Below are 24,097 nucleotides of genomic sequence, written 5' to 3'. Positions count from 1 at the left end.
AAGCTGAATTACATTATGATATGACTCAGTTCCACTTAAACATAGGAGAAAATCCCAATTTCAATGCAGCCCCACATTCAAAAGTACCAAACTTCTCCCTATTAATGTTTCTCTTAAGAAGGGTGCCTCAATAAGGAGGCTAAAACTAATTTTAGGCTGTTTTTTGCGAGTTATTATTATTGGTAAAATATAATATTGGTAGACTAATGGGTATGTTTACTGGAGTGTATATGTCTAGTCGCAGCAGTTCCTTATAGACAGGAAATATGCATCTCGTAATATTTATTTTTCTGAAGTTTTACCTCATAGTCACAATACAAAAATCCGGAAAATGCGTTAAATATTGAATTATTCAACAGTTTTTTTTTAATTCATATTTTGAGATAAAGTCTTGACTTTAACAAAGACCAACCAGTAGAGGAATTCTATAATTTTCGTGGCATTGTCACGCGTGAGTTTGAAACTTGACAATGCCAATCGAGCTTTTTTTTGTCATATCATATGAGTTCGAAAATGCAATTCACTGATTTTTTAATGAAATCCATTTACTTAGTGATATTATGCAAATACAATCTGTCTTGGTTGATTTTTTTTAACAACATTCATTGTCATTTTAATTGCCAGAAATCTCAAAAATGTGACTTCTTAAATATAATGTCACGTGAGCTGAAATGGCAATGTCACGGCTACAGAATCGCATTGTCGAAAAAGCTCTCCCGAGAAAAAAAACCCAATTTGTCATATGGCATTGCCAGAGCGTTACAGAATTCCCCTCCAGGAAAGAATTTAATTTATCCATAAGATTTTGTGCTATCTTTCCCCTTCAATTTGGCAAAATTGTAAAAATGAGAAGTGGAGAAAACATGCTTCAAAGTTTAGAATGTTCGCCCAAATGCTTGCAAACCTATCCGGTGGTCTTCTGGTTCCGTTTATGTATCTTCAAAAATACTTCAAATTAGCTTCTGAATTTTTTGGTATATTCCTTTATATTTTATCTAACGATTTAAACAATAATAAAAAAAACATTTTTGACCTGATAATGCAGGTCCTCTTCTTAACCCACCAAGGCTGAGCAGTTTTCCACAAAGGGAAACTCTATAAATTAAAGTTTTTTTTATAGAATTTAGGTTTAAAATAAGAAATTCGTAGTGCGGAAAAATTTCTCGTACCTAGAAGTCCTGAAAAATTATGCGCTTGAATAATTAATTAATAGCAAATAATTAGAGGTTTGTAAAATAATATCTTTGACTTATCCAAACGTCTATTTTGTAATTATATACAAATCTTAAGAAAAGAATAAATACTTATTTATATACTTGGCCATAAAAACAGACTAGTGACATTGTACTGGGTTATAAGTATTTATTTCATCTTTAATTTTTTTCTTAAATATTTTTTTTTAGATAGCTTCACTTAAAAAATTGTTCTACGCGCCCTCTTCGTGATACGTACTTCACATTCCAACTTAAGGTTAAGCTCGCCTAAAGTTTAGCCCAGTTCACGATGATCTCGTAATGCAAAATAGCAACCAATGTTATTGGTTTATTAAAATTTAATAGATCAAATAGATCACTTGCCCATGTTGACCAATCTCAAGTGATAATTTTCAAAAAATCTTGATTAACAAGAAATTAGAGAAGTTAAGCCATATGGCTAAGCCTTAGTCTGAAGCCCGTATAACGGTACTCAATGGGTCAAGTGGTAGAGTACACGCTCTATGATGCAAATGTCTCGGATTCGAATCCCTTTTAGGTTATTAGGAATTTTTCTGGTGTTAAAGGTGTTCGGATTGCATCCAGTGAGCTTCACTGCTCATCCCGTACAAGAAATAATAATAATGCATGTCTAGAAATCCCTTGTGGGAAGGCCTAGTTCCTTCAAGGAATGTTGTGCCAGCATTATTATTATATTGGATAAGTTCATATATTCTGTCAGTAGAAGAGGTCGAAAGTTTGGAGTGGTATATCTCAGCTCCTGATGAACATAATTGGATGGGTGAACTATTGTTGGAAAGCTTGGTTCATTAGCTTTCAGAATCTGGTATATATAATCTTCTATGAGTAAACCATGGTCATCCAGAACCATTTATGTCGAAGAAGACACTTTTTGCAACGTCTTTTTTGACCATCCACTGCTGGGACCAGGAGTGACCCACGATTATCGCACAAGGACTATTTGTTAGAGGAACTCAAAGGGTATAATTTGTGGAAGAAACTTTTTTTTTGGACATCTTACTTTTTTTTATTCATCGACTTTTGCAAGAATTTTGAAGTGTTAAACGCAAGGAAAAAATTACAGAAATCCTAAAAGAGTGGTTTCTGGAGGAGAAGGATAGACGTGGGGATGAAATTGATGTGATATTTGGATTCCTTAGATCAACTTATGGGGGAGTACATAGAACATTCCAAGTCGATATCTTCATTAGTTTGTCCAGAAAATGAGATAGAAGGATTTCTGTCATTTTTTTCTATGCGTGTAAAATGTTAAAATTCTTGCAAAAGTCGATGAATAAAAAAAAGTAAGATGTCCAAAAAAAAAGTTTCTTCCACAAATTATACCCTTTGAGTTCCTCTAACAAATAGTCCTTGTGCGATAATCTTGGGTCACTCCTGGTCCCAGCAGTGGATGGTCAAAAAAGACGCTGCAAAAAGTGTCTTCTTCGACGTAAATGGTTCTGGATGACCATGATTTACCCATAGCCAATTACATATACCAGATTCTGAAAGCTAATGAACCAAGCTTTCCAACAATAGTTCACTCATCCAATTATGTTCATCAGGAGCTGAGATATACCACTCCAAACTTTTTACCTCTTCTACTGACAGAATATATGAACTCATCTAATATTATTATTATATTATCTAGCCAGGGATATCTCCGGCGAAAAAATGTCGTTCTTACCAATTAGATCACGAGATCCCTTGCGAAAAAAATTTAGATAATCAGAAAAAATATTTTCTCTAATACGGATTACCGATAATCCATCGGTTCTTAAAATGATAAATAAACTCCATCGCCACTTTCCATCAACCTATGCATCGATATCAAATTTTAGAATATGATGATCCTTTAAAAAACCTTAGGAAAGTCAATGGTAGATAGAGGTGAAGTTTTTAATTCCACGATGGCTATGTCGATTGTACATAAATTCTTTGGCTCGGAATTCTATTGTCATCTTGAAGCTAGATCTTTTACATATCGTCGAGTCGTTCAATATTTCGTCTCTGAACTTTTTGTTTTTCATATAAATATTTCAGATATTTTGTCTGTCTTAAGTAATTCAATTTTAAAATAAAATTACGTAAGTTCTGAGTCTCGTTAGGTTTGAACTTTATTTCGTTTCTTCTTTGATAATTTTTAAACATAATTACGTGCTGCAATACTTGTGGATTTTCAAACAGAATAATCAAAAACTTGTACGTTTTTCTTAATTTTTACAACTTATAACGTAAGGCTTTGAAGGTAAGTTTTCTTAATTTACTTGAAATTAGAAAAGTACAATAGGAAATTTTAATTTTCATAAGTTTTCCCAACCGTTCCAATTGTTTTCAAGTGCTTTGGTAAAGCTTTTGAATATGGTGCACGGGGAAAATAAGTGTAAAATTGAGCATAAATTCAGTGCTGTATATGAAAGTGTGTTGTAAACACATTCTTCACGCGGGAGACTGTTAATTTACGATGCAAATTCTTAATTTTCTTCCCTTTATTTAGGGTCCTATTGTTGGATTTAAATCACACATCTGTGAATATAAGGTTTATTTGTTGGAGTTCACATTGATGAAGCCTCCGAAAAAGAGGGATGCACTACTAAAGACAAAAACAGAGTTTTTTTGTTGGATATATTCATTCTCTGCATCTATTTGACAATTTTGTACGTGTGCACCATGAGTTGGTGTTGTTATGTGAAAAACAATTAAACAGAATTTATTATTACCAGCATTGCAGGCCATAAATTATTCTCGATTTAAATTTTTTTTTCGATTCTGTATTTTTATCCATGGAAAACCTTTCCAGCTGAGCTTTCATATGGAATGATGCTTTTGTAGTTTTGGGGATACCACCCTCTCAAACGAAGCCAAACGATTGCAGAAAGGATGTCAGAGTTTCTTTCATTCCATTCATTTTGTCCTCCCTCTTCGTCGCCTTTTCACAATCACCCTTTGTTGATAATGTCGGTTGATTCTTGTATGGTTTTATGCGATATTTGTGTGCTTATATGTCTGATGGTGAGGAGGTCGATGGGTGGTATGTTCACCTCATAAAAATAAATTGAATGTGAAATGTAGCACATCACATATCCATGTCGAAGTCATATAGAGGAGTGGGTGTCGAAATCTCCCTGACACTTTCTCATTATCATAAAAATGTTGTACATTCAGTTTTTTTTTCTCTCGTCAGGATGCTGCAGGAAAAATGTAGACCTCCCTCCTGAATCCCATTCCATGCACAGCTTAAAGGATGGAATATCGCAGGAAAAAAAAGCTTCACATCTTGGAAGCTCAGAGAGCATTACACAAATGTCTCTTTCTGCTGCTATCTCATGACCAAATCACCCACCCAAAGCACTAAGGTCGGGGCAAGGGGATGGATGAGTAGGTGTAACAATTTTATCATGTCGCACGTAGGCAGGTTGACTAAAGGTAATTTGAAGCCTTCTACAAGCCGTTTACTTCAGCACCCATACGAAAAAATTCTGAACCGATGCAGCATGAATGTCGGATTTTACTTTACTCGAACTCAGAGACAGATTCAGATACATATATACTTATTAATAATACCCTAATATAAACACATTATATATAAGACACCAGTTGTGTCAACTAATTTCTACCAACCCCATTGACAGCGCTGGATTTATTGACACTATTGAAGTCCGAAAAATCAATTTAAATGGTCAATTTATGAGAGAAATAACGTTTAATTTTATGCTTTTACTACACCATTGATAATTTCAACACAACAATAAAATAATATAGGTATTCATTTGACCTATATAATCTATCAGGGATCAATGTAAATTGCTCATTTCTTTGATATTTTTGACATTAGGAAAAGAGAGAGAAAAGCGTTTCACCTTTGCGAAGTGTTCGAACTCACGAGAAAGATTATCAATTACAGGTACTATCCGATTACAGATGAAGGTCGATGCAGCTAGATTGGAAATTTCAACGCCCTTTCAAAAATCCAAATTTAAGCACATTGGTTGAAAAATAGTATCTTTAAAGTGGTTATACTTTTACATTCGAAAATTCGATATCGAAATCTTTTTCGAACAAAGGTGTCTAAGGGCGAAATATTCACTAAAAAATATAGAAGCTGTTTTCGAAATAAACCAAATAACATGGTCTAGAAGGGGCGGGGAGGGAAATAAGAAGAAGACTCTTTCAATAATGTTGACTTACAAGAAGGCGAGAGAGGATGGTCGTCGAAAACTGAAATACAATATCTCTTAACGTTTGACCTCCAGCCGTGTCACAAGTTTAAAAAAAACGAGGATTATTTAACTGATCTCTCTTTGAGTTCGGGCCGAGGTTCGGGCAGTAAAATGAAGAGTGAAAAATTAAATTCGACTGTTGCATTTAGAAAACTAATAATATTGATATATTCATGAAAGTTTTAGCAAAATAACAATAGAGTTCTATTGTACCTGCTACCAACTTAAATACTAATTAAATGAGTTAGACCCTTTTTAAAGATTTAGTTCATTTTTCATATCAAAATTTATTATTCTATTAGTCAAATTTTATTTTTTATTGATCAATTTAATTTTTATGAAAAAAAATGGAAAAACTGCTTGTAATTTTGACCACTTTTTGGGTAAAGTTGGACACTCTAAATAAATTGATTAAAATTATGGGATATTTTCCAATATTTAATGAATAATGTATTCTATCCAAATATTTTTTCTTTTTAGAAGATCTTAAGACTAAATTCTTTCATTTTTTAATGTAATTTGAATTCAGATTCATTTATTTAAACTTCAGCGTGAGCAGTTGCTTATGAGAAATAAATATAACAGAATCTTATTGTTTACTTCAGCCTTATTTAAGGGATTACGTGGGTCGCGCATTCTAAGATAGAACAACACATTTCCTTGATATCCTTTTTCAACGTATTAACCCTCTATCAGAGGGGTGATACGTGAGATCAGTGAGATTCAAATACTTGTCTTGAGGTTTTTAATGTTATTTGCGATTTTCATGTAAACAAAAGAACTTTAAAAGTCATTAAAATACTTAGTCACGAAAAACAAAATATTGTACTTAAAAGATTATAGGATAAAAATTTGGATTTTATCATGGCATTGCTATATTTTTGCGTAAAACTTTTTTTATGCTAAAAGTTACTTTGTTGGTATACGAAAGACGATTTTCAACTTTAGAAAATTATTATAAACACATAAAAACAAATATAAATGTAATTAGTTGCCACCATTGGAGTTTAACACCTCCAGGTGTCGCCATTACCGGAGTCCCACTGTATTCGCTTCGCTTAAGTTCTTCCACAAAATATTTAAGATACGTATCTGGGTAAACTCTTATAGATTCATAAAACTCAATGGACGTAAAATTGAGTTTATCTAAAAAATTTAAAATTACACTTTGTTAGATTAAATTAATAAAATATTTATCATTTCCAATGTTTTTGTACAAAACTGTACCATCTCGACGATTTGCGAGTGTATCAAGTGTTATCCTTGCAAAATATGAGATAAAATACGTGAGTTCGTGTGAAAGGTGATTTGCATCGAAAGATTGTAGATGTAGAACAATTTCAAAAGCTCACACTATATATATGGTGTCCCCGACCAAAATTATGGTGCTATCGTGTGTCATGTGAGAGAGACTCAAAATCGCTTCTCACCCAAAGCGTTACTGGGAAGAAAATCAAGAGATTACGTGGATTATCCTTTTCGACCTCATTCATATCTTGTTGAAATGGGTGAATTTTGTGATTCTATTCACCATTCATGTTGCTTCACTATATTCGCACTTTAATGTTTGATTTGTGCCTCTTCTGAGTTTCCACGGTGGCTTTAAACAAGCGTGATTCTTTTGCTTTTAGAAGAATCAAATGACATCAATTATCTAGTAATATATACTTATTATATAATTTAGAATAATAAAGTTATCGATACACCAGCTTTTTATAAGCTTTTAATTTTCAATATGTTTCAAGATATGTTTACCTTATGAATCTAAAAACCATTAGACCGAATAGGTAAGTATTACACAATCTTCAACATATATCATAAGAAAAAAGCGATTGTAAAATAGGATCCATTTTCGAAATATCCCAAGAACCGTATTGTTTTCCAGCCAAAGGAGAAGGCTTGAAGAAGTTTAGAGATGCCTTAATGATCCCAATGACGATCTGTGTCAAGGGTGTACCATAAAAAGGAACTGTGAGGTTCCGAATTTAAGTCAGGGCAGCTACAGATTTTTCGGCTGTCATACCGGTATTCAACTGAGTTAGTTGAAGAATAACAGTAATGTTAGAATATAACGCCTAAAAATAAAGGTTTGAACAAAAATAAATTTCGACATAAAGATTTTAGTCAGTGAAATCACACTTTTACTGCCAACTGCCACTGATTTAGCAATAAATCACTATCAAACTTTATGAATTTCTTAAAATATGCATGTTATATATTTTTCAGTGTTTAAATTTTAATTTTTTGCTCTTTTCCAACACAAATTTGTTGAGTATCCTACCCTACCGTGGTTTGTCATTTGACTGAAAAACGATCAAAAACGGTCTGTAGGTTTAATGTTAAATCCGAGACAGTTGTGGCCTTATATAAGTAGTAGCACGTTAGTGTTTTCTGGCCCAAATGAGTTTTGACTTAGAATAAGATTGATCGCATTAAGGGTTAACCTTTTAAAAACCAATGGGTCACTGTTGATCCTTAACCCTTTAACGACGAGACACATTTTATGGACTGAAAATCAACAATAAAAATTAAACTAAGAAACATGCCCGCGACCCCAATAGGGATAAGCGGTTGAAAATGAATGAATGAACTAAGAAATATAATCAATGATAAGTCTTACATCTAACCTTGGAAAGTTCAACAGAGTCTAATTCGGTGTATTTTGTGCTTCTATGAACGATAGGGACAAAAATAGCCCAAAAATTTAAGTAATTTTTCTGACAATACCAAAGAATAATATTTTTCGCTTTAATGAAAAATATTACGTAAAAGTATTGTAGTTTTTATTGCCAAAAGGGTTTTGCTTAAAAAAAAATTGGAAGTATAAAAAATAAATAAAATCAATTATGAATTTGAGAACTTGAAAAAAATATTCTAGATTCCTTCAACCTTCTACTTTACAATTATGTACAAACATAAGAAAAAAATAACTTTAGGTAGTCAGGAAAAATTATTTTCTTTATGGGACACCGGTGTTCTAATCGTCCTTAAAGGGTTAAGAACCAATGGGTCGTTAACCCTTAAATTATTTTGCAATGTTATTTAGAAAAAAAAAGTATTTTGGATCTCTAGTGACCCCAGTGACCCACTGGTCCTTATAGAATTGAGATAGATGGAGAAATGGGATTGCATAATAGCCCCAATTAATGGCCTTGGATGGAACGGATTAGAAAAGATAAAACCAACGCCGTAGACGAATCTCAGTCTTAAGGGTCCAATAAAGACTTCAAGTAGATTTTTGTAATCGTTTCTTCTTGCTGTCTACACACTAGAAGAAATTTTCGTAAAAAATTGCCTTTTTTAAAAAAAAAATTCTGACGTTTCTGCCTTAAATAGGGGAAATTTTCTTTAAAAAGGCAGTTTTAAAAAAAAATTCTACTAGTGTGTAGAGATTCTCGGAGTCTCTACACACGAAGATAAGGAGCCCAACAATCTGCTAGAACATTTTTCGTACATTACTTGTCCTCCCTCCTCTCCCTATTCCAATATTTCAAAATTAAAAATCATCAGCCAGAAATAATTGCAACACGTTCAACGGAACAAGACGATTATAAAATATTAGAGGTATCTCCGATGTATGCCACTGAAAATGTGACATTCCAAAAGAAGGAAAACTTGCTCAGTGTCTTCATCTGGCTGAATGAGAGATAAGTTTCAGAGATAATTGGGTAATCTAGGCCAATTTAAAATTGCAGTCTTGTTGTTTCATTCTAAAGTCTTATTTTCCCTCTTCAATTTCCGGATTTTTATTGATATTAGACTTTGTGAATTCTCATTCATTTTCAACTCCAATCCAACTAGTTTCTAGCTTTCAAAATTAAAGTTACAGAATGGAAACTGTGCTCTATTTTCAAAATTTTATCCTTATATAAGAAACAAGAGGAAATCTCAATTTCATTCAATTTCTATTGCCTCCATACCTCTTTCACTCCACCGAATGCATAAAGCTCTGAGGGAGAAATGGGTACTTATACCATGTTATAAGACAGGATAAATGCAACAAAGGAGGTATAATGTTCTCTTTTCGGGTTAAAATTCTAGTGGGATTGATGTCAGTGAAACAAGTAAATAAACATTAGAGATTATATTCAACAGTGATGAATTGAAGGATATGACGGTGGCTTGTTGAGATAGAAGCGAATACATAAGAAGAACCAAGAGCAAATTACTTCGAGCGCTTTTCATTATTTCATGCCAATACACTCAGAGAAAAACGTGATTCTATTAATCAAAAATTGATAAATGCTAACACGCCGGTCGTGTTAAAACAGCCAATCAACAGCCGTGGTTGTTTTTTAACAAAAATGTTAAATATAATCACGCTTCGGAAAAGCCAGTTTTTATCACAAACGTGCTATATTGCAGCACGCGTGATAACAAACGTGATATTTAGGAAAGAAAAATCAAGCACGGCCGTGATTATCGATGTGATATTTTGTTAGTATTTATCACGACTACCCATTTGCCCTAAAATGTTAATCACGGACGTGTTAATTAGGAACACGCCGTATTCCTATTTAATAAATCCTCAAATTGCCCCAAAATGTTAATCACGGACGTGTTACATAGGAACACGCCGTGTTCATATTTAACATATCCTTATATTGCCCCAAAATGTTAATCACGGACGTGTTAAATAGAATCACGCCGTGTTAATATTTAACAAAACCTCAAATTGCCCCAAAATGTTAATCACGCACGTGTTAAATGGTATCACGCCGTGTTACTATTTAACAAATCCTTGTATTGCCCCAAAATGTTAACCACGGACGTGTTAAATAGGAACACGCCGTGTTCCTATTTAACAAATCCTTATATTGCCCTAAAATGTTAATCACGAACGTGTTAAATGGTATCACGCCGTGTTACCATTTAACAAATCTTTATATTGCCCCAAAATGTTAATCATGGACGTGTTAAATGGTATCACGCCGTGTTCCTATTTAACAAATCCTTATATTACCCCAAAATGTTAATCACGGACGCGTTAAATTGAATCATGCCGTGTTAGTATTTATAAAATCGTTATTATGCCCCAAAATGTTAATCATGGATGTGCTAAATAGTATCACGCCGTGTTACTATTTATCAAATATCTATTTTATCCCCAAATGTTAATCACGGACGTGCTAAATGGTATCATGCCGTGTTACTATTTATCAAAAATCTATTTTGCCCCAAAATGTTAATCACGGACGTGCTTAATAGTACCATGCCATGTTACTATTTATCAAATGTCTATTTATTAAATTAGAAATTTAATAAATGGTGACATGGTGTGAAACTATTTTGCACGTCCGCGATTTACATTTTGTGGAAAAATTGCGATTTAATAAATAATAACACGGCATGATACCATTTAGCACATGCGTGATTAAATTTTGAGGTAAAATAGAGATTTGATAAATAGTAACATGGCGTAATATTAACACGTCCGTGTTTAACATCTCGCTGCAATTTAGGGTTTTGTTAAATAGTAACACATCGTGATACTATTTAACACGTGCGTGACTAACATTTTGGGGCAATATAAGGTTTTGTTAAATAGTAACACGGCGTGATACCATTTAACACGTCCGTGATTAACATTTTGGGGCAATATAAAGTTTTGTTAAACAGTAACACGGCGTGATACCATTAAACACGTCCGTGATTAACATTTTGGGGCAATATAAGTATTTGTTAAATAGGAACACGTCCAATTTAACACGTCAGTGATTAACATTTTGAGGCGATTTAAGGTTTTATTAAATAGTAACACGGCGTGATACAATTTAACACGTCCGTGATTAACATTTGGGGCGATTTAAGGAAATAGTAACACGGCGTGATACCATTTAACACGTCCGTGATCAACATTTTGGGGCAATATAAAGATTTGTTAAATAGTAACACGGCGTGATACCATTTAACACGTTCGTGATTAACATTTTGGGGCGTTTTAGGTTTTGTTAAATAGTAACACGGCGTGATACCATTTAACACGTCCGTGATTAAAATTTTACGGCAATTTGAGAATTTGTTAAATATTAACACGGCGTTATATCATTAAACACGTCCGTGATTAACATTTTGAGGCAATTTAAGATTTAGTTAAATAGGAGCACGGCGTGATTCTATTTAAACGTCGGTGATTAACATATTGGTTCAATATAAGGATTTGTTAAATATTAACACGGCGTGATACCATTAAACACGTCCGTGATTAACATTTTGGGGCAATTTAAGAATTTGTGGAATAGGAACACGGCGTGATACCATTTAATACGTCCGTGATTAACATTTTGGGGCAATATAAGGATTTGTTAAATATGAACACGGGATGTTCCTATTTAACACGTCCGTGATTAACATTTTGAGGCAATATAAGGATTTGTTAAATATTAACAGAGCGTGTTTCTATTTAACACGTCGGTAATTAACATTTTTTGAGGATTTGTTAATAGGACACGGTATACCTTTTAGCACGTCCGTGATTAATATTTTGGGGCAATTTGTATATTTATTAAAAAGGAACACGGCGTGTTTCTATTTAACACGCCCGTGTTCGAATCTTGGAGTCAATATATTTCTTTTTTTGATAAATAGCATCATGCTGTGTTTCTATTTATCACTGACGTGATTTCTTTTATTTGTATCACGGACGTGTTAATATTTATTACAAATATGTTCATATTTATCACTTTTTAAAATATCACGGAATCACGCCTGTTGGTTGATTTCAATCACGCGTGCTTTTCTCTGAGTGTAAAATGAAATATTCTGCATTGACACTCTTGAGTTGTAGGGAGAAGTGAGGTAACTTTGAATGTGTGGCCCCTTTGAAATTGGGATTTTTCCCCTTTAAGTACAACTGAGCGATATCATAATGTAATTTAGTTTCTCAATCTGTTTGTGCAGCTAAATTATATCACGATAAGCCTCAATTTTATTTAAAAATAGGTTAAAAAAATACAATTTCAAAGGTACCCCACTTCCCCCTAATATATCGCTCCTTAAACAATTATTCAAAATTTTTGAGTAAAACAAGGCTATATGCACAGGGACGATTTTCACTAGGAAAAACACTAAGAAACTAAATCTGAGTCTCCAAAGTTCAGTGCACTTGCGAATAATGTAATGGTTAATGGGTATAAATTATGAAGATATTTGATCCACCATCATTCATAGCAGAATTTTGGGATATATTGATGAAGCATGTGAGGAAGTACTTCGGAAAAGAAATCAGTTCATGAGTACACACTTCAAAACAGATCATCCATTCCATAAAATGTCACGAGTAGAGCATAATTTTGGTGGCCAAAAATCTCATGGGTTGGTATAGAAAACACAATCCTCAGGCAAAGTGTGTAAAAAAAACTAGCAAAAGTTCTAAACGATTTTATCAAGCTGTGTTTTAAAGGTGGATTTTTCACTTTTAGTCTTAAAATGTGGAACAGTGGGAGCAGCCTTCTGAAAGCTCAGAAGCTCTCCCACGGAGCGTTGTATACGCAAGAGGTACTCAAGTTTAAAGCAATGTGGTGGGATATGTGAATAATTTTGCAAAGTTGTTCTTTCAATTTAACCGTATAGAAGATGTCTTGGCCCAGTACAGCAGTTTCACAAATGATCGTTCTCATTCTTCAACTCTTGCCCATTCACATTTAACTTCCGAGCCAGCAACGTTCTACGTTCTACCGAGAATAACTTTATGCCCTCATAGTTTTACTCCTCCACAAATCCACCCATTTCACCTCAATATACGGTGGAAAACTTCTTAACTCAAACTGCTGACATATATATTTTTTCTTTCATTCCCTTGATAAATAAAAGGGGAGGCAAAGTTGAAAACAGTTCATGGGATCTTCAATTTGATGAGTTTGATGCTATTCCTTATGACCATTAAATATCATTGTCGTATTGTTTAACAGGAAAAGTTGTTTTGAAAATTCAACTCAAATTGTCTTCACATGTTTACCCATGATACGAAGTATTTCATCGTGCTTCATCCCTTTTTTATGTTCATTGATTTTACAGTCAATTTCTTGTAAGAAAGGTTTTGTGAGGCAACTCCTCAAAACGTCATGACTTAATTAGACTGCCACTAAGGATGCTTAAACCGAAAATCCATTTTCCAAACTTATATATGGGCCTCATTTTCGACACCGACGAAATTTTAGTAGCCGAAGCCAAGACTTCGGATTCACAGAAAAAAAATTTGGTAAAAAATTTGCAAGAAAAGTGCTTTTGTTTTTAAGAACCCTTGAAGCCATTAACTCATTAATTCTTACCACGGACAAGTATTCAAACACCATAATAAAGACTACATTCAAATAAGACAAACATTTTCGATTTTTAAATTAGCGAATTCGTTAAAAGTTGTGAGTAAAAAATTAATCTTTGTCAGTAAGAAATTCTATTTTGGCCAATGAAGAACTAAAAAACCCTGTGAATATCAAGTCGATCGGAGATAGTCGCTCAACTTGGTGATTATCACAGGCGTGATTATGGAAGAATCACACCTAAAAGTGATCTAAAAATCTTTTAGAGCAAACCAAACCAAACCAAAAATCCCGAACGCCAAAATCCCGAAAGCCATAATCCCGAAAGACAAAATCCCGAATTTGCAAAATCCTGAAAGGGATGAAATTATGTTAAGGAAAATGTTTAGAATAATTTCCTAAGCCACAGAAGATTTCTCTTTGCCTCCAGCAAGCGCGAGTGCAATCGTGGAAGCAGCTATGACACTTTTAAGAATTCGGGATTTTGGCTTTCGGGATTTTGACCGAGACCCATGGTAATCACCAAGTTGGGCGACTATCTCCGATCGACTTGATATTCACAGGGTTTAGTTCTTCATTGGCCAAAATAGAATTTCGGGTCTCGGTCAAAATCCCGAAAGCCAAAATCCCGAAAGCCAAAATCCCGAGCCTTAAAAGTGTCATAGCTACTTCCACGATTGCACTCGCGCTTGCTGGAGGCAAAGAGAAATCTTCTGTGGCTTAGGAAATTATTCTAAACACTTTCCTTAACATAATTTCATCCATTTCAGGATTTTGCAAATTCGGGGATTTTGTCTTTCGGGATTTTGGCTTTCGGGATTTTGGCCTTTTCGGGATTTTGGCGTTCGGAATTTTGGCTTTCGGGATTTTGGTTGCCCCCGATCATATATATTTTGTTCTTAATTTTTCCTTTGCCAAGAATATTTCACTATATTCTTGGATATTTAAAATTTATGATTCATTTATATAAGAACCATGGAATAACTTTCAACGTGAAAAATAGTATCTACAGATGCTTCAGACGTCGATACCCTAAGAAAAATAAGTGCTTTTTTTAAATTTTAGTGCACTTTTAAAAGACTTAAAGTGAGAATTTTCGATTGAAATTCCTATGGAAGCTCCTAAGATCCTTAAAAGTGCGCCACTTCACTTATAGTAATCTCAGTGATGGAAACAAGAACGTTATAAGCAAATAAAAAGATTTTGATTTTAGTTCTGCCTTACTTAGGGAATTCTACAAGACTATATATTAAGAAAAATTGTTTCTTGAGAGGCGTCTTTACACTGTTATAGTATCACAGAACACGTTGATATAACCATTAAGAAAAGTTTGAATTCCTTGTGTAGAGTGTGCGGCCTATTCGACACATATCAACCCAGTCGAAAAGCGTATCCCACTAATCCTAATTTTTTATTCCTTTAACACTCCCAAACCCTACCATTCTTATGACTGCCGAAAGGTTGCACCGAGTGAACATCAATTGCCGTGGAGGTTCACTCTCATAAAATGAAAAATGGCTCGCATAAGATTAATATTAGGATTAGTATACTTTCTGAAATCTGACCGAATCACAATTCACACGCATGCAAAATTGCTCGGATTGCCTGAAATATGGTTCAGGGGCCAATTCAATATAGACTTTACACTTGTGATTCTGAAACTATGAATAAAATTATTAGGAGAAACTGGGGCACCACCAAACACTAATTTTTATTTCTAAACTACTTGGACTATCTTGACCATTCCTTCAGTGGACAAGCATCCCTATAATAAATAAGTGCCCTATAATAAGTGCCTATAAATTCCTATCGGTCTTATTCTCTGATATCCAATATCCAATTAAAAAATCGCAGTGTTTGGTGGTACCCCGTGTTTGGTGGTGGCCCAGTTTCCCCTATTCTAATAATAAATACTTATAGAATATTTCAAATTTTATTCATGTGATAATGCAGTTAGTGTGAATTAAAATTATTTAAAGACAGTAAAAGTTTCTTCAATAAAGTGATTACTTGAATATCATTTACTCTGATATGGCCACAATTTTATGATGTATATTTTATTATGCGAATTTCATCTTTACGATCTTTACAGCTTAATTTAAATATCAAGGAATAATGATACTTCTCTAGCATAAAATGGAACGGCCAAATATAATACCATGAAAAATGTTGAAAAAAGTCGGTATATCAATTATTCAGCGTCATTTCATCTACTATGTCCCTGTCTGCAGAATTAATTGAAATAACAAATTGAGTTAAATGAGAAATAAACGCTGCAGAAAACAGACAATGAATTATAGCCGAAGGGGTTTGTAAGTTTTCCAACTTTCGCACACAATTCACTTTTCTTTTAGTTCCTTCTCCCCCTTCTCCCCATTCCATAGCTTTGTTACAAGTCAAATATTTCATTTGGTTTTTCACCCATTGTTACATTCTTTTTATTTTTTTCCTGTATGGCTTTTCCATTAGAAATATGAGACAGATTTTCAGAAGAGAATTCAGAAGTTTTCCTACAATGTGCAACACTATAGTAGTAATACTACAATAGAATTCATAAAAAAAACCTGCAATTCCACCGTGAAAAGTGATTATTGAAAGTGGCACCAATGAAACCCCAATCTCAACAACAAACCGTGTTACATTATGATGGTATTTTCTATCATACAAAGTCCAATAACACGAGATGGTGCTCAAGTTTCGTGACACTAATATCAAAACATTTTGATAGGAAAATGAATTAAACGTCATTCAATGGCACATGAGAATGTGCATCTCGTGCTGCTTTTTCTCAGCCCATCCAATGTTCACGCAACAAGACGAAGGTATTCTCCCCCAATTTACAATGTCAATACAGTATGAAAGACCACAAAACGAATCAAGAAGAGCTCCTTTCGTGATATTGCCTTGGGACGCTTATACACAACCATTCCTATGAATAAATGATTGAATAAATAGATTTAGAGTGAAAAGATTTTACCACACTTTTTCAATCACTCTCTCAATCTTTTCCACTCACTTTATAGTTGATAGCATTTCAGTCTGCGAAATTTGCTCACACCCTCAGGGACTTTTCCTCGATAGCAATATTTTGTGGTAAAAATAAATACCAGTAAAAAAAAACAGGAAGGTTACCACAACAATAGTATATTCGAGAGCAAACCCAGCATGAATTTTTGTTTATTGATTCTTATAGCGTATACTTACAAATATATTGTTTTTTTTTCATTTTTTAAAGAAGCATTTCTCATTACTTTGGAGGGGGCGGCATTCCACGAATAATCATTTGTATTCAATTTTTGCGTTCTTTCCGCCACTCTTATGTAAAGTTCTCTTACCTTATGTCCTAGACAGATTTACGACTTAAGTGAAGAGACGGCTTAATGTAATTTAAATCAAAATAATGATTTGACTAAATTCCCACCACTTTTCCACTAACTAAGCCACTTCTTGACTTAAGCCGAGAGACGGATTAGTCAGAAACTGATGTAAATATAATCTGATCGTTGTTTTCACTACAATTACAGTAGACTCTCTCTCAATTGGGCATTTGGGGCAAAATATCATCCGGTTTATCAATAGATTTTGGCGTCAAAGCCTTTGTAAATTCCACAAAAAGCGCTCAATTATAAAGGATTACGATAAAATTGGAAGAATTACAGCGAATTTGCTTCATAATTAAACGTGAAAATTGTCAACAAAATTTTTCGTCCGATTGAAAAAGAGCCGATTGAGAGAAAGTCTACTGTATGTTAAGCCGTCTCTCGGTTTAAGTCGTAAGTGTGTCTAGGTCTAGACCATTCGTATACCATAACTAATTGCATGGATATAAAACTTTCCATGATTTTCAATTTTCAGGAATTTCCTAATATTGGAATTATCTTGTTGTAAAAATATTGCAATAGTTTCCTAGCAATTTTAGAGAAATACGGTACAACTCCAATATAGTGTAAATGAATGCAAACCAGCAAAATTTACACTTTTATTTTCCTTTGCATTACAAACTCAGGACATAAAAACCATTACATAAGGGCATAACTTTTCTCCATTTTTCTTATTAAAATATTTATTTTCAGGCTTAGGCTGCAAGAAAACGAAGATCAATTTAGGTATCTACGGAAATTGTATGAGTTCAGAAAAACGAGATATTATGTACACATAATTTTTTTGATGGAGTTCGAGCATTTAAAACCTGGACGAGCATATTTTTATCGAGATGCGAATCGTTAGAGACAGAAATTTTTCTGATCGATAAGGTGTGTCAGTGCCATTTCAGTTAGAATAATAGTCGATTAATGAGAAATTAAAAAAAATCTAGAGGAAAGTGCTCATGCTTTGAACGGTTCCAAGCTTTATAATGATTAAATTTTTGCTATGTTTATAAATAAATGCGACTCTGTGATTATTTTAAAAAACAAAACACTTTCCAGTAGTTTTTAAAATATGGATGAGATGAATCACATTTATTTAAAACCATACGAAAAATTTAGTCTTTGTAAAGCTGGCGACTTTACCCTATTAAGCTTTAATGAGCGATTATATCACGTTGTAAGGGACAAACCAACAATCTATTCTAAGAACTATATTTGGGAGAGTGACCTGCTTATGCATCGACTGGTGTGGGCTCCAGACTGTTGCGAGCTTCCGCACTACATCCTAACACTTTCACGACTCACCAAGTACTCACGTCTATACTCACTGAGATCGTACGATCGACTAACTCTAACACAGTCGTCTTCTCCACCACCAAAGGCGCTGGCTTAGAAAGGAGACATTGCGTCTCGAATATTTAGGGTTGCCTTAGCAGAGCATTTATTGCTATAAGGCGGGAAATTTGACTGCTACAACCTGTAATCCAAAAAATCTGCTCAGCCCTGAAAGAGTTAAGAAGGTGCAGTGACACACTTAATTTAAATTCTTTACGTTAAACCAACAAAAATAACTCTTGTTTATCTAGTGTAATTATACTAAAAGTGAATTCATCCTCCAGAATTTAAATCAGAAAAGAGAATGAAGGAAAATGTTAGCAAAATCGATACGATGTCTTACTTTCTTCTGTCGTCTTGCAATACATGTATTTTTCCTTCGTTCAGGATATTTTATCCACCATTGACTAAAGACAATTTTTAAAAAATTGAATAGATATTCTTATATCGTTTACGCTGAAATAAATTAACAAAAACCGCCAAATATGCTAACTACTTTCAACCGCTTACAAAAAAAATGGGTAAATTTGTTTTTGGCCGGATATTAGACACAAATATCCTTTCAGGACACTTCCGATAAAGTAACTTTTTTTTAGTCCTTTGAAATCTATCGGTAAAGTCAGTAAATGTAAAAATAACCCATCGAACTGTTCAAAATAGTGTACGGAATAGAGACCCCATTAAGTAACTACTTAACAACTTTAATCCATCAATCTCCGTTATAAGAATTGGTCAAAATTGGTCCCATTGGTCTTTTTATTTAAACCTTTTGTTAAATGTTTTGAAAAAGAACCAAGACCAGCTAAATCGGTTTTATAAATTCTTAATAAAAAATACTTTCCTAAACTTGAAAATTCTTGCCTCTTTTCTTTTTTAAGGGTTATCTCAAGATCTCCAATAGAATATAAGCTCTTGATGAAAGAACCCTTGTTGAAATCCGTAGCTTAGGTGCAAAAAACCACTTACAGAAACTCTTTAAGTTGTCCACTTTTGAATGCTTCATAACTTTCTGAAAGAGCATTATCTATTCTACGAATATTTTAATATACCATCACTAAGTAGAGTCTCTCTGGTGTCAAACCCTGTGAAAAATACATCAACATAAAGTTTCATTAAATTTTCATCTATATTTATAGTTGAAGGATTCTGGGTCGACAACGTTTCCTTCCACTAAAATTAGTAATTATCAAAGAGATGAATTTAATACATAGATGAACTCTTGGAAATTCAGTGTAGCATTCAGGGAAATGCATTATGTAAAAATTAAAAAAAACATGTACATCACTTCTAACCATAATATCTCCCTATTACACAATACTCTATTTATTTTTTATATATTTTTTTGTTGGTAATACTATTGCTTATCTAATTTTTCTAATGCTAACAGTGCTGTGTTTTTACTCAAACCTCGAATTCCACGGAGATAGCAGTTAAATAATTTTTCGAAAACGCGTTGTGCGATTTCTTTTTCGGTTTTAGATATGTTTTAGAGATTACCCAGTCGAACTTTTCGTTCATATAAGAAAATACCGTTGCATCATTCCTAATAACGGATTTTCAAGGTCAAAGGTGAAAAAGGCTCAAGAGAGCGTATTTCTCAACCGAACCGTATCATGATGAGGCTCGTTGGAAAGGTCTTGAAACTCCTTACCGGTTATGTACCATAGTAATGGAAGGATTCATAACCAATAACTGAAGATCTGAAATTCAATTATATTAAATCGATATTCATATTTATATATTGACAATTATATTTATCGATTTATGAATTGGTTCATGTTGATTGTCAACCGCTAATGAACCGGTTATGAACTAAAAAGTATTTTTGCCTAAAAGTTAATTCTGTTACTCTTATAACTACTTTGATGTATCTTTTGAGTGATATACAAATCGATTGACAACGGTTGAGAACCTATAAACGCTATAAACGGTAAATGATCCGAATTTACTTTTGGGGTATAGCATCTAAGATACGAGATTAAGCATTTCGCAAAGAATGGGCCGGTCTTCAACCCCTTTTTGGCTGAAAAAGCTAGTCCAGTATGTGTTCTGATTTTTAAGACGATCTCTACTCCTCTAAGCACTATTCATACCTATCAGCTAAGCACTTGACCAAACCAATAAATTAAACAATTCTTGAAATATTCAAAAATTGTTTTTACTCAATATATTTCGTATGTCTTTGACCATATACGATTTTTTTAACGAAAAATGCTGAAGTCCTCTAAAATTATTTCATAGCCAGTAGGGTCAGAGGTATAGGTCCGTATGGATTATGATTCAATAAATAGAGAAAAATGTTTAAGCTTTTGTTCGAAAGGTCGAACGACAAATTGAATGATATTCTGATAGAATGTCAATATTGTTTAATCTTTATAATGTTTATAAGGTGTATTATTTACATAATAACTACTATACTCATCCTCAAGCATTTTATATAGAAAGAGTGTTAAAATAATTTTCTACATATTTGAAACATGTTTCTAAGTTTTAAATAAACGTTTACAATGCAATATTTATTTAGTAGTTCCCGAAATACTTCTTGGGATGGTCCCAATAAGAATTCTCCTGAAGACTTCAAATTGACTATTTATTTTCTCAAGATACTAATGGCCTCTACACACTAGAGCAATTTATGTCTATATTCAAGAATTTTTCCTACACAAAACGTAGGAAATTTGTCCCAATATGGACATAAATTTGTTTAGTGTGTAGAGATCATAAAACGCAAAGAGCAAAAATTGTCTATACATATTGCTCGTTTTGATCTTCAGCAATAAAAATGTTTTCATTTTTTTCTATTTCGCTCTATTTTCCACGCCTCTGACGTTTCTTAAAAGCTCTTAATCAAATATTTCCATTGATCCATTGAAGAAAAGTCAATGGAGCTTGAAAACTCCTTCGGTATCATTGGTGAATCATAGCCTGATAAATGGGAAAATGAATTGGGAAATATGAGTGCGAGGTTCAATTTCCAATTGTCAACAAGAAAATTGAACGTTTGTGCTGAATAAACAGAAATGCAATAATCGACTTCTACATCCGCAATATATCCACTTTGCCACTGTTAGCTCACCCTCTCATTTGAAGTCCTTGAAATCTAGGGTGTATTTAAGGGTAATTCAAAACTGATTCTGAATTGTCTTAAATAGAGTAATAACTAGTTTTTCGATGTTTGGTATTAATCCCTTGAAGCTCAATTTTAAATTTAGATACAATCGTAAATTTATATTCTGAGATTGAACTAGAGCCTGATGTTTGACAATCAAATTTAGACTTGTTATGAGATTTTAATTATCCTGATGTACCTTCCTAGTAAGAACATAATGCCTCCTAAAAAGGAAAGTTGTTAAATGTGCAAAACGTTTAAGACACGTTTGTAAAATCATAATAGTAACACCAATCACGTTTTTTACCCTTATCGACAGAAGAGCAAAGATTAGAAACTCACATTAATCTAGCTTAATTACTAAATCATTATCGGCTATGAGTTAGCGTATTTTATGTACTTATTTGTTGAAGAAATATTACGAAAGTAGAATTGATAACAATCCCAATTATCGGCGTAAATTTTACCAAATAAATCTGGTGGAAATTTATGTGGTAGACGTACCATAACAAACTCTATTATTGTTCAGAATTTGTGTATTTGTACGATTTATGTATGCATTTGTCTTACCTAAAATTATTTATAATATATACAGGTGTCAATGTATGAAATTCAGCAAAATATAGCTTTGAGAATATACATAAAGACCAAATTTTATATGCTACACAACTAATACAGATTAATCAGAGTCGGTGGATTTTTTGACGATTCAGTCTGAACTCTCATTAGCAATGGTGTATTAATATTACTTATCTGTTTTTGTATAAAAATTAAAGATACAGCACTGTTACCAAAACAAAGCGAACGCTAGAAAACGTTTCCAAGTTAACGTTTCAAAATAAAAGTTTATGGTTCTGTATGACTGTAAAAAATGTAACCTTTTTGAGGTTCATTTAAGCACCGTATTGCTGGTAACTAGGACTTTCTTTAAAGTCGATTGTGAATTTAAGTTTTTTTTCTCCAACAAAAATTGTATCGATAAAAAGAGATTGAGGAACAAAATAAACAAAATTGACTCATCATTAAATCGAAGTTGAGAATATCGATACATTCTTTCTGCCAGAATCTTTAAAATCCGTGGAATTTCTCACAAGATTTATTTGGATTGCAAATAAAATCAATTGAAGACCTACCATAATCACGAAACATGAGTGCTCGATTGTTCATCTTTTAAAAAGTTTAAATGCAGAAGATATACAGAAAAAATCAGTAAAGGTGTAACATTTTGAATTCTGAACAACGTGAAATCCCGGACAAACTAATTTAGAGTTTAGACAACCCTGTTTATCCATGACAAAAATCACCTAAATAATCTTCATTAATATTCTATAATTCCATACTTATTGATTGCTATATTGTCCAAACTTTGTAAACTGGTTTTACTGGAATCCGGAATTTCACACCAAAAAATCGATCAATGAAAGGTGCATATCCAATTAAGGTATAGGGTTCAAAACAGAATCAAAAAGAACTGATATAGTCCGGTCAAGTTTGATCAACTATAATTCGGGTTAAGGAAAACTAAACAGTCAATACAACAACCGAAATATGGATTTCTTTCTAACGAATTTTCTACCTGTTTTTATTTTAGAGTAGGGGAGACTGGGGCAAAAAGTCACAAATTGAAAATATTAAAATTCAATATCTTCCAAGATAAATAAGATAGCGGCTTAAAATTTTTTCCACCAGATAGCCTCCATAGGTATTCTTCAATGTCGTAAGTTTGTTAGAATTTGAACAAGGAATTTCGAAAATAAAAAATATCGAGATTTTTTGCCCTATTTTTGAAATATTTTCCGTGCAGAAAATATCAATTAGGGGAAAGTCGTCTGCCTTCAAACGAAAAATGGAGTTCCAAATTTAAGACTTTTTTCTGAAGAATCCACAAAATGGATTTTATTTTCTACTACACCAAAAAATTCTCTTGTTCATTCGGCGTATATGATTACCTCATAGCACTCGCAAATCCTCAGTTTTTCCTTCTGAGGAAATTAAAAAAGTGATGTCGATTTGTATGAAGGCAGCTGGCATAGTCTGCCTTTAAACGCGAGGCAGCTGCCTTTAAATGTTTTTTTTTTCACTGAGAATATTGAATAAATAAAACTAAATGGGCTATAAATGATTAGATTGAAGCCTAACGCACTCACTAAAATCATCACTGCAGTCAAAAGACATTAAACAATAACTTTTCTTCACATTTTTCTGAAGCACTGTTTTGCACATGAAAATTTGGAAGAAAAAGCCATTGAAGTTGAAAATTGTCAACTTGAAACATCCCGGCCGGAGCAAGATAGCAGGTTATAAGTATTTTTATGACGTTCGTCAGAGAAAAATAGGAGTTCGATTTCACATGTTTTGATGTATGGAAAAATGGGATTTAAAGGCACACGACATTACCATTTAAAGGCTGCTGCAGGGTGATATTTGCAAATTTTTGCCACCCACAAAAATTGTGTCATCTGAACCAAAATGTATTAACAGAAATATTAAGCCTGATTAACCTTCTATGTGTCACAATGGAAGATTTATTTGTAAACTGATTTTTTACTATGAAAAATCACATGATTTGTGGAACATCAAAATTACAGTT

General features: G+C 33.3%; 1 protein-coding gene across 1 annotated transcript in view; it reads left to right on the top strand.

Annotated features, from left to right (window-relative positions):
* The first annotated feature begins 4,337 nt into the window (after nt 1–4,337).
* The window catches only part of LOC129810249 (uncharacterized), an 88,542-nt gene continuing 68,782 nt past the window's right edge, over nt 4,338–24,097 (top strand). Inside the window, exon 1 of the mRNA XM_055860588.1 lies at nt 4,338–4,640. The gene's annotated coding sequence lies outside the window, so the exon portion shown is untranslated. The remainder of the gene's footprint in view (nt 4,641–24,097) is intronic.

The sequence above is a fragment of the Phlebotomus papatasi genome, chromosome 1 (assembly GCF_024763615.1).
Source record: "Phlebotomus papatasi isolate M1 chromosome 1, Ppap_2.1, whole genome shotgun sequence".
Lineage (NCBI taxonomy): Eukaryota > Metazoa > Arthropoda > Insecta > Diptera > Psychodidae > Phlebotomus > Phlebotomus papatasi.
This window is presented reverse-complemented; position numbering and strand designations above follow the sequence as displayed.